The sequence below is a fragment of the Zalophus californianus genome, chromosome 3, assembly GCF_009762305.2.
Source record: "Zalophus californianus isolate mZalCal1 chromosome 3, mZalCal1.pri.v2, whole genome shotgun sequence".
In the NCBI taxonomy this organism is placed as follows: Eukaryota; Metazoa; Chordata; class Mammalia; order Carnivora; family Otariidae; genus Zalophus; species Zalophus californianus.
In genome coordinates, this window is record NC_045597.1 from 25,815,926 (window position 1) to 25,827,446 (window position 11,521).

The 11,521-nt window shown below is 34.3% G+C and overlaps 2 pseudogenes; one reads left to right on the forward strand and one right to left on the reverse strand.

Moving 5' to 3' along the window:
- Positions 1-4,550: 4,550 nt before the first annotated feature.
- Positions 4,551-5,046, reverse strand: LOC113920869 (annotated as a pseudogene).
- A 3,107-nt stretch (positions 5,047-8,153) lies between these two features.
- LOC113920487 lies at positions 8,154-11,285 on the forward strand (annotated as a pseudogene).
- Positions 11,286-11,521: the final 236 nt, after the last annotated feature.

Below are 11,521 nucleotides of genomic sequence, written 5' to 3' on the forward strand. Positions count from 1 at the left end.
TTATATTTCAAGTGTCTAGTAATAATGAGTAGTGATCTGAACATTCTCATTGCAGAATGCCTGTGGAAATGCATGTGGAAATTCCATTTGGTCTTTTAAAGAGAGTTATCAAAAGTTCAGGGCGAGGGCAGGGCAGCTAAGCTAAAAGATACAGGAGGCAAAGGAGTACATAAAATAAAAATGATAGTTTCATAAAGAAAATAAAATGATGTGAGAATTATCTCTTTTCCAGTTTATAAATTTGTCTCATAGGAAATATGCCCATAAAGCATATGTTTTAAGGATGGAAATAGGCAATAAACCATTTAAAAAGAAAAATTTAAATACAGATAGCAATAAATGCTATGTATGCTATGTAGGAAGTAAACAGGCTGAAGAAATAATAACTTTAGTTAGAGTTATCAGTGGAAGAGTTTCCTTAGCACAGATATTTCTGCTGAAATATGTAGGTTGTGAGTGCTTGTGAAGCAGCTTTTTAGGCTAAACAAAAATTACATGCACAAATGCCTACAGATAAGACGTCTGGGTGCGTCTGGAGAAGAGAAAGTAGCCCTCTTATAATAAACAATGGGATTATGATTATACTCACAATAAAATAAATTACCAGCAGTGGGAAACAGAAAACAGAAGAAAGGGGCACGTGGGTGGCTCAGTCGGTTAAGCATCTGCCTTTGGCTTAGGTCAAGATCTCAAGGTCCTGGGATGGAGTCCTGCACAGGGCTCCCCACTCAGCATGGAGTCTGCTTCTCCCTCTCCCTCTACCGTTGCCCCCTGCTCATGCTCTCTTTCTCTTAAATAAATAAAATCTTAAAAAAAAAGAAAAGAAAAGAAAACAGAAGAAGGAATGACTCTCTGAGCCCTTCACTTTTAATGAGGTATCACTTTTGTTTTCAGATAATAGAATTATCAGACTTTATAATATAAAATAATACTTATTGACAGAACTTATTGTCAAAAACACACAACATACAACTGTAGATGTCCTGTAGAGAGTCAATTAGGTTAATTTGAATCTTAGGGAAGATTGTGTGTGTGTGTGTGTGTGTGTGTGTGTGTGTGTGTGTGTGTGTGTATTTATCCAGAATTTGTTAAACTTCTGGGTTCACATGTTACCTTGCTATCACTCAAAGAGAAACTGCAGATAGAGTAGAGAACAGAACAGACGTTAGGGTTACTGCAGAATAATAGAGGTGGAATAAAAAAAGACACAAATAACTGGGCAAATTAAAAGCCAATTGAGACATAGATGAAACCAGGAGATTATGGTGTCAGGAAAGTCAAAACAAAAGTGTTCTAAGAATAGAACTTTCAATTAGCTATGAAAAAGTTAATACTCATTAAGAATTTTGAAAAGACCTGTTTTAGTTGAGGATAACAGAAGACTGACAAGATAATCAGGAAGTGATAAAGTGGAAGATAAAACTTCAGAAAAGTTTTTTTGGTCAGATTTTCTGTGAAAAGAAGCAGAAAAATTAGGTGGTAGCTGTGCTGGGGGGATGGGACCAGGAGGGTGTTTTTACATATGGGGGATGATATCTGAATATGAATTATATAGTAGTTTAGAAGAGTTGTTACAAACAGGATATCAAAGTGATAATTTAGGAATTAATCCTTGAGAAGATCAGACAGGGCCTGATTCCCAGAGCACAAAATGAACGGACTGTGCTTTGATAAAAACAGGAGTAAAAAGGAGTTATTTATCCATTTAGAGAATTGAAAGAAAATGGGAACACATGGAGCTATACAACAGTAAATTCTGGCATCGTACCCTGATTTGCAAGGGAAGTAATATAGAACTGTGGGGAGTGTTAAATGAATGTTTGAGGCTTGAAGTCATAAATTTATGGTAATGTAAATTAATCTTGGGTGATTTTCATCCAGCAATATTGAATATTTAGGTGAAAACATGAATTAGTTTTGTTTTGTTCTGTTTGTAGTTGTCTTTTCATCATCATGAACTATAACGTTTGGGGAATTTTTTCCTCAGGTGTATATAATAGAAATAAGATAGGTGCTTGTGTGGTGCAACTGGTTAAGCATCGGACTCTTGTTTTTGACTCAGGTCGTGATCTCAGGGTCATGAGATCGAGCCCCACATTGGGCTCCACACTGAGTGAGAAGTCTGATTCTCTCTCCTTTTCCCTCTGTCCCTCCCACCCATGCTCTTTCTCTCTCTGAAATAAATATATAAATCTTTAAAAACAACAAACAAACAAAAAAACAAGAAATAAAATAGGGGTGTACTTTTTTACAGTGATTATAGCATAGTGTTATTGCCAAAGCATGTAATCTAATTTGGAGAAAAAAGAAACTGTGAAGTAGAAAAAGTTTAAGTGTGGCGGCATCAGTGAATTGGACATTACATTGTAGTTAAAGAATCTTTTAGGGCAGGAATGAAATGAAGTGGTAGGCAAAAAAGAGTGGAGTGGTTGAAATCAGCTTATCATATATAATTCAGTAACTAATAATAAAATATCCAGGATATGACTGTTGAAGTGGTGCAATGAAGGGGAATGGAGGAACTAGTCTTTTGTGTGTGTGATTTGGGTAAATGATCTGACAGATATTTGATATTAATGCATCATCTGAAATCATTGTAACTGACATCATGGTAAAAGACATCACAAGAAAACATAATAAAAGATATTAATTCAGGTGGTAAGGACTTCAATAAGTTAAGAGATATGATCGAGAAATCAGTAACTGAATGCAGGGAGAAATGGTAATAACATAAACAAACGGAGTCCTCTTTTAATAGAGCTCAAGCTTATAAACTAGAAGGATGTATAGTGTTTTGGATGCAGCAAAAGAGAGCAGAATGGTCCCACTTCTTAAACCTGAGCTGTCAGAAACCAGAGAGAGAAAAATATTCTCTGCTTGAGACAACTATATGCGGTATGGTTTTTATGGACAACAGAGTTCAAGATAAGGCAAAGGCTAAAGGATCATTAAGGAAATGCCTGAAGACATGAAAAATCCTGTAAATAATATATATGGTATTATACAGGAGTGTGTTTTGTTTGAATTAGAAATTCCATATTAATATTGGCATGAAAATCTCAGTCATAGAGGTGATATGGGAGTACTGGGTTTTTATTTGTTTTTGTTTTTAAAGATTTTATTTATTAATTAATTAATTTATTTATTTATTTATTTGAGAGAAAGTGTGTGAGCAGGGGAGGAGCAGGGGGAGAGGGACAAGCAGACTCCATGCTAAGCGCGGAGCCCAATGCCGGGCTTGATCCCATGACCCTGAGATCACAACTCCAGCTGAAATCAAGAGTCAGAGGCTTAACCAACTGAGTCACCCAGGCGTCCCTGTTTGTTTTTGTTTTTGAGTGCACAGGGCAGTATAGTTAACACTACTGTATTGACACTATTGTACAATGTTGCATAGCAGATCTCTAGAATTTATTCATCTTTCATACCTGAAACTTTGTCCATTGTGTGTGTTTGTCTATGGATAATATGTATAATTTTCAACATGATTGGACAAATTATTAACCTCTTTCACTCTAACAAGTAGTGTGATAAAACTAGAAAAATCTGAAGATCAAAGTTCTATAAACTTAATATTCTAAATTAAATTTTAAAAAGTAAGTAAACTAGCAGTTCATCCCTTTCCTTATATGAACTGAAAAAGATTACAAAAAATCCTATCTGAAAAGAGAAAATTAATCAAGAGCTATTATTGCTAAATGGCTTAAATGTTAATGAATTTAATAAAATATTTATGAATTAGATTCAAAAGTCATATAGATTAAGAAGTCATACAAGCCAATTAACTAATTAAGAAATATCACTGCAGAATAAATTATACAATATGTCAAATGTTTTTAATGTCAAAATGATCCTACACAGAAAGTTTGTAATCTGAGTTATAATAATATTAATTTTACATCTTACATAACCAAACATTTAAAAAGGAGAAGAAAAGTAGTTTATTTTTGAATAGAAACAAATATTCAATTTGAAAGAAATTCAGAGATCTTTAAAAAGAAACATGAATTAGAACATATTGAGGAAAGAATTATACACTCAGTTCCTAAGTCAAATATATCCAGAAAAATAATTTAAAAATTAAGTTCATTGAGGCAGAGATATGTCTTTCTTCCCTATCTTTCCTCCTTGTTCCTTATCTGATTATAAATTTAGGGACTTCAATTATATATTCAGCTTTATATTTTGAGATTTTACTGTGCCCACAGCACAAACAAGAATTGTCAGGCCTTTTCAATTTCAATCGAAAAAAAAATGTATAAAATCAAATTTGTTTTCTTATTGTGTTATTTTTTAATGCCCCTGCAAAGAAGTTGAATTAGACACTGAGGATACACCACATACATTTTATTTTATTTTATTTTTTTAGCACAAATTTATTTACTAACCAAAATTTATTTACTAACAAATTTAATAACCAAAGGTTATTTACTAACTATTAATTTTATGAAAAACCCACAGGGGTTTTTAGCACAAACAAATAATTTATTAATTAAATCAACACTGAAAGAGATGCATGTAAAATGTTTGTGATAAAGATAACACAGTAATGAAAAAAAAAGCAGAATGGAGATTTGCTCATTGAACTGAGCTTGTTCATCCTCACAGCTAATTCCTGTCCACAATGATGATGGAATTTTTACTCTACTTTTTCATAGACCCAAGTACAGGTGACATTATTCATGATGCATTCCACCAGTAATTTCCCATTTTCCAATTTTCTTGTGATTGTGCTTTCCTTCCCATCCCATTCCTGATGTTGAACCAACGCACTATCTGTGAAGTTGCAGACAATCTCAGTTTTTCTGCCATCAGCTGTAGTTTCTTCAAACTTCTCTCCCAGGTCACATGAAAACTGTTGTTTTCAAAGCGCTCTCAGTATTTATGGTGAGGTTTTTGCCGTCAGAAGAGATAATACAATCTGGTTTGGCCATTGCACACACTTTTCGCAGAACCATTCCCACCCCTACTTCCTTCATGTATTCCGTCAAAGCCTTTGCTTTCCACTAAGCGCCATCTTCCTACCAGCTGCTGAATGGTGGCCATGGTGGGCGCGGGCCGGCGGGCCTAGCGAGAAGAGCAGAGTGGGACGTCGGGAGCGTGGCTTATACCACATATATTTTAAATGAATAAACTAATGAACATATTTTGAGTTTGATTTAGAAAATATGACTACTCAGTATCTACAACAATTACATCATCAGATCCTGTTTTCCTTCAATAATTCACGTAATTCTTCAAGTTAAAGTCTTTCCAAAAAGGGAGCTCAAAATATTGTTTTCCATATTCCACTTTTTAGGTTTGGATAATCCCTCAAGATACTAGCTTATGAATTGTTATCCAAAAGCTGATAATATCTTATAGATCATCTATCATTGAAGAAGTTTCAAAACTTTAGGTAAATGTTCTATTTCTCCACTTTTTGCATAGTCTGCATGTTTTGCAGGCTAATTCAATTTCACATTACTCATTTGCAGTTATTTCCCTTTTTTATTTCTTGTCGATAGGCATATATGCCTGGATACAAATCAAATGCTTTTCAGGTAGACAGATGATTCACCACGTTAGTAGAATCATTCAGTCATCCACAGTTATATCAATTATAACTGTAAAGATTAAAAATCACCTAAAACCAACTAAAAAGTAGGTTACCCCCCCAAAAATGGTCATTATCTCAAATAACAAGTTGTATGGAAATAGGGTCAGTTCAAGGTGGGATAATTAAGAGAAGCAACATCTCTGCAACTCATTTCTTCATTATTTTGCTGTGTGATTCTCAGCATGTTGATAGATTATGTCTTTAGTATTTTGGCATGTCTATTCTGGGCATAAACAGTAAAAATATGAAAATATCCCCCCAAAAAAGAGAGAAGAGAAATATTTCTAGTGTGTAGCACTTTTTATTAGCAAGGAAATAAGAAATTTCTTAGTGACTTCCCGAAGACTTTCTTTCAGTTCTCATTAACCAGAATTGGGCCACTTCTCCTGGAACAAACAAAAAAATAGCAAGGGAATAAGATAATCACTGTTGACCTGAAAAAATTTATTTTGTATCCTTTAAGCTATAGAGGTGTCATTCCCTGAACACATGGCCATTAGTGATGAAATTTTAAACAAAACTGGAGCTATGTCAGCAAGGACAGAAGAGAAGGATAAATAGGAAAACAGACCACATTGGGTCATTAAAAAGTAAATTCTGTGTTTAAAAAAAGCAAAACAAATCAAGGCATTATTTTGGTTTGAGTGATCTAACTCTGTTTTCCAGTTATCCCAGCTGCCATTTACAATTTACAGTCCAGGAAACATTGTCCATTCACAGTTCATGGGGGTTCAGTGTGATGTTTGTTGTCCAATTTTTCCTATCTTTACCCTTAATGAATTCTAAATTGGGGCAAACAGGATAGCCTTCTGTTTTTACCAAACCTAGGGTTGAAATCATAATGACATTTACTTCCTAGTCATGCACATTTGAAAAGTTTGGAAATAGAAATGGAAAAGGAAGAGGAGAGCCTGTTGAAGTTACCTCACTACGTGATGGCAGAAAATAAATAGGAAAACCACTTTATTTTCGTCATCATCAACAAGCACCATTAATGATCAAGCAGGTAAGATAACTCACTGATGGTTAAGAAGAAGAGCATTGCGCTATTGTCTTTTAAAAGAGCACACTCATTGTAGAATTCCTATCATATTCTCATCATTTTTATCAATCAGATCTGTCCCTCTACTTCTGTGAAAAGTCCACGAGTGAGCACACTGGTGAGTGTTGTCAAAAATTATTACTAGGGTATTGTTCCATTCTGGGAGGTGAAGTAGAAGGTCTTTATGTAAACATGAGAACAAAGTAGTATAATTCATCATTATAAACAGTCTTGGTTTTGAATTCTGTTGTCAACCAGTTACTTGAAATTATTTCCATCTTGCTTTCAATGCGTTCTCAATCTTGCCACTTTTTCTTCTACTTTTTTCTTTGCTTTGTGATTGCTTTATTATCAACAGTCCTATTGAACTATAAATTTAAAATGTGTAAGCTTATGTTTTGACATATGTATAAAACTATACAATTAACACTATAATCTAGGTAATGTATATAACCATTATTCCCCAAAGCTAGGATTTATATTTGATTTTCTCTAATTTTCTCGTGTTCACATGTAATTTGTTTTCTACCCTAAATATACCATCTTAATCCAATAATGTTACTGTTTCTTCAAATTTTACTGAGTTTCAGAACTTTTTTTTTTTTTTAAGTAGGCTCTACGCCTAGCAGGGCTTGAACTCATGACCCTGAGATCAACACCTGAGCTGAGATCAAGAGTCAGATGCCTAACTGACTGAGTGACCCAGGTGCCTCAAGTATCAGAACCCTTTTGAAAGGGATACCAACCTAATGTATAGTAGCCATTCATTTACTGAGTATGCATTAAACAAAGACAACTGATTTTTATTATGTGTGGTAGCATAGTTCTATAAAATCACCATGAACAGTGCATTAGTGAATATTGAACTATTGCTTCTGGGAAATATGTACATATGTATACATATATGCATATTTCAAACATTATAATCTTAACTCATAAAACAATGCATCCTCACAAAGTCCATTTTTTTTTAAGAAAAGAAAAATGAGATTCAGAAGTAAGTGACTTGCTTGAGACCACCCTGCTAAGAGGTGCCAGAATTGTTTTTCAAACTCCATCCAACTGTCCACAGAGCCAAAGCTTCTTGCATTACACTGAACTGCTCCATATCAACCCCATTTTTTGGTCACCTCTGTGAGAGCTGAAAGAAAAAGGCAGAGCTTAGCCTTGTTTGACCTCAGCTGGGAACATCTACATCAAGTGATACAAATTGTTCATGTTCTGTGTATGTCTGCAAATGACTGTCAAAGCACAATGAATATTGATTTGGGGGTTACAAATAAATATCATAGTGAGTAGGCAAATACACAAATATGGAATTCACAAGTAAGGGATAGATTGTATTTATTGAGGGGTCTATGACATGGCCATTAATTTAAAAAGCCATGTTGCAAAGGCAATGGCCAAAATCCATGAACATCAGTACTCTTTAGATACATCTATTCTTTCACTCTTTATCTTCAGGATCATTACATAGAATCCCTTAGTGTATTCCAGTTATCCATACTGAACATGAGTTTGTCACACATTGTGATTGACATTCCTGAGACCAAACCCACTGCTAAGCGTAGTCCCCAGCCTAGTCCCTGCTTCTTTACCATAGCTACAGATTAAGTCCATAAATTATGCAACTTTACGGTCAAGATAATGATGATGACATTATTTAATGAAAAACCCACAGCTAACATCATATTCAATGGGTAAAGACTGAAAGATTTCTTACAAAGGTTAGAAAAAAAAGATAGAAGGCTATTTCACCACTGCTATTCAAAATTATACCAGAAGTTCTAAATTTCTTAGAGAAAACACAGGAGTAAATCTTAATGAACCTTGTATTTGGCAATGAAATTTTTACATGTGATATCCAAAACACAGGCAACAAAAGAAAAATAGAAAAAGCGGGATTCATAAAATGAAAGACTCGTGCATCAAGGACATTAGCTAAGAAAGTAAGAAGATAACCTATAGAATGAAAGAAAATATTGCAAATCATATATCTGAGAAAAGTGTAGTATCCAGAATGTATAACAAACTCTTGAAACTCAACAACAAAAAAGCTGAACAACCCAATTTAAAAATGTGCAAAGGTGTTGAATAGACACTTCTTTGAAGAAAGTATACAAAGCCGATGAAGTACATGGAAAAATGCTGAATCTTATTAGTCATTAAGTAAATGGAATTCAAAACCACAATGAGATACTACTTCACACACCCTAGGATGGTATACTTTTTTTAAAGCAAAATAGTAAGTATTGGTGAGGACATGGAGGATTAAGTCCCCACTCATTTCAGAAGGGGAAGGAGGCACTGTCATCAACATTTTAGGGGTACTATGTTTCCTTGAAACGTTACTCTCTTCCCCAATACAGCCATAAGGAGAATATTTCATTGTTGTCTTCCTGACAACAAGTAGAAGGGATCTTCCAGGAAAATTATTTGGGAAAAATAAGGGTGCCCATAAGAACCATAAGCAAACATTTATTTTCCCATTTTATGTCAGTGTGGGTAAAGGACATTAAAGCTGCTCTTGTTCATTTCAGAGAAGGAAAAAATGAAATTGCTGAGAGAGGGAAGATCACGAAGAAAAGTTGACCCTGGTGTTGCCACCACTCATATCACATATTGTGAGCGAAAGTATATGATTTTGTGGTAGATCAAATGAACACTGTGGAAAGGAGATATAGTTGAGTAGTATTATAATATCCCCAATAAAGAATCTTCTCAACAGGTGAGAATTTGTAGCAAAAAGAGGCCAGGAATAGGGACCACTGGTGGTGGAAGCTGAGGTTGGAAAGCTGGAGAGGTAGAAGAGGCTGGGTCTTCCCCAACAGCAAATTGGGCAGCGGGAGAGCTTTGCAGGTACCCACGATGAACCCATATATGCACCCCATGAAAAGGACAGCACTGGGATGATTATTACTCAGAAAATATGTGCAGCTAGTCGATATCAGCTAGGAAAGCAGTAACCACAAATGAGAAGGAAGCTGCATCCTCACAAGCCTTACAATCAAAATGATGTGTGTCCAGAAGAACTAGTGTCAGAAGATGGAATAAGGAGGAATTTTAAATTTCTTGAGCCAAAGTTTAATCTGCATTGGATAAAAGCAAAACTTTAAATGTGCTATATAATTAAAGATTTATACTATACTAGAATTAGCTTTAATAGCCATCAGTGGCTGGAAAATAACATTCCAAAAGCATATCCTAGTTTAGAGTACCTTAGTTATCTATTGCTGTATAACAAACTATCTCCCAACTTACCAACTTGAAACAACAGAGTTTAGGGTTATTTCCCCGCCCCTGGGTTAGCAACTGAGGAACTGTTTATCTGAGTAATTCTAGCAGTGTGTATCAGAGTTTTTAGTCAAGATTTTGGTTGGGCTTATTCTTAAGAAGAGAATATCTGAAACTTTGACTGGGGCTAGAAGACAGTCCAAGATTATAGATAGGGCTTAAACACTATTACTTAGAATAGAGAAAACTCTTAGGCATCTGGAGAAATGAGGTTGATCAAATATTTATATTGTATTATACAATTATGTTGATTATGAAAAAATAGAGTAGAAATAAGGAAGAAAATTATTTCGGTTCTCTGATTCAATATTATCTTTTGCAGTTTCTATTTCCTGAATTACCTTTTCAGTTACCAAAGCTGTTCAAATTACCATATTAATATATGGAAATTCTTTTATTTTATTTCATAAATTATTAGAAAAAATACACATTAAATGGTCAGAGAAATGTTTCCATGGATCCTTTCAAAAGAATTCTGAATGGAATATACGAAATACAAGATGAAATATTTTGATTAGTACAAGTCCCATTATGCTTAAGCTATTAAAAATAACAGCTATAACTACTGACAATGCTTAATGTCCCAAAAAACTTTTCTTCCATATTTTCACAAATATTCCAGATACAAGTCATTTGCATAAATTCTTAATAATTACATTCTCTTTTCAAAATTCTAAACACTAATAAAAATTATGCCTTACCTTAGCTTTGACTTAGTTAAGTGAAGTGTTTTGCTTCTTTAGTGTTGCCCAGAACATATTATTGATCATCAATAATTACCCATCTTGATTGAAGTAAGATGGCGGGCTCTCATTGAGTGTCTGTCAAGGGATGAAAATAGATATGCCTAGACACAAATTTTAAAAGTTTGTGCCTTTTGACAACCTCACCCCCTCCACCACTCTTTGAATCATTTTCTTTCACACCACCTGATAAACATTTTGAGTCACTATAGCATTAGCAGCAGTAAAATGGGCAATATCAAACAGAACTATTTGGAAATATTTATTTCAAATTCAAAATGGAGCTTTATATTGTCTTTGTCATAAATCTACATATTCTTCTCTTCCAGATGACTATAATTGCAAAGTAGAGCTTGCTTTAATATCTGATGGCAGGAGGATAGTATGCTACCATCCTTCTGTGGATGTTCCATATGAACATACAAAACCTATTCCTTGGCCAGATCCTGTGCATAATAACGAAGAAACACATGATCAAGTGCTGCAAACCAGATTAAAAGGAAAAAAAAAAAAAGAACACGTTGAGCAAGGACCCATGATAGAATAACTTAGCAAAATGTACCTTACTACTAAGCACCACTGGTATCCCTGTGGACAGTTTCATTGACATCATAAGAAACTGGATTCTCCAAAAGGTAGATAATATTGAGGTTTTCAGGAATCAAAAAGATGTTATCTTGTGTCTCACTGGCCATTTGAGAAAATGCAGAGTATATTCACTAATATGTTATATAGTACAATAATAATAAAATGCCTTTTTGTAAGAAAAGAACTACCCATCTTTATTCTATTTTCCCAAAAAGCTAGCATTTTACCAAAAATTTTAAAAAATGTTAATTTACA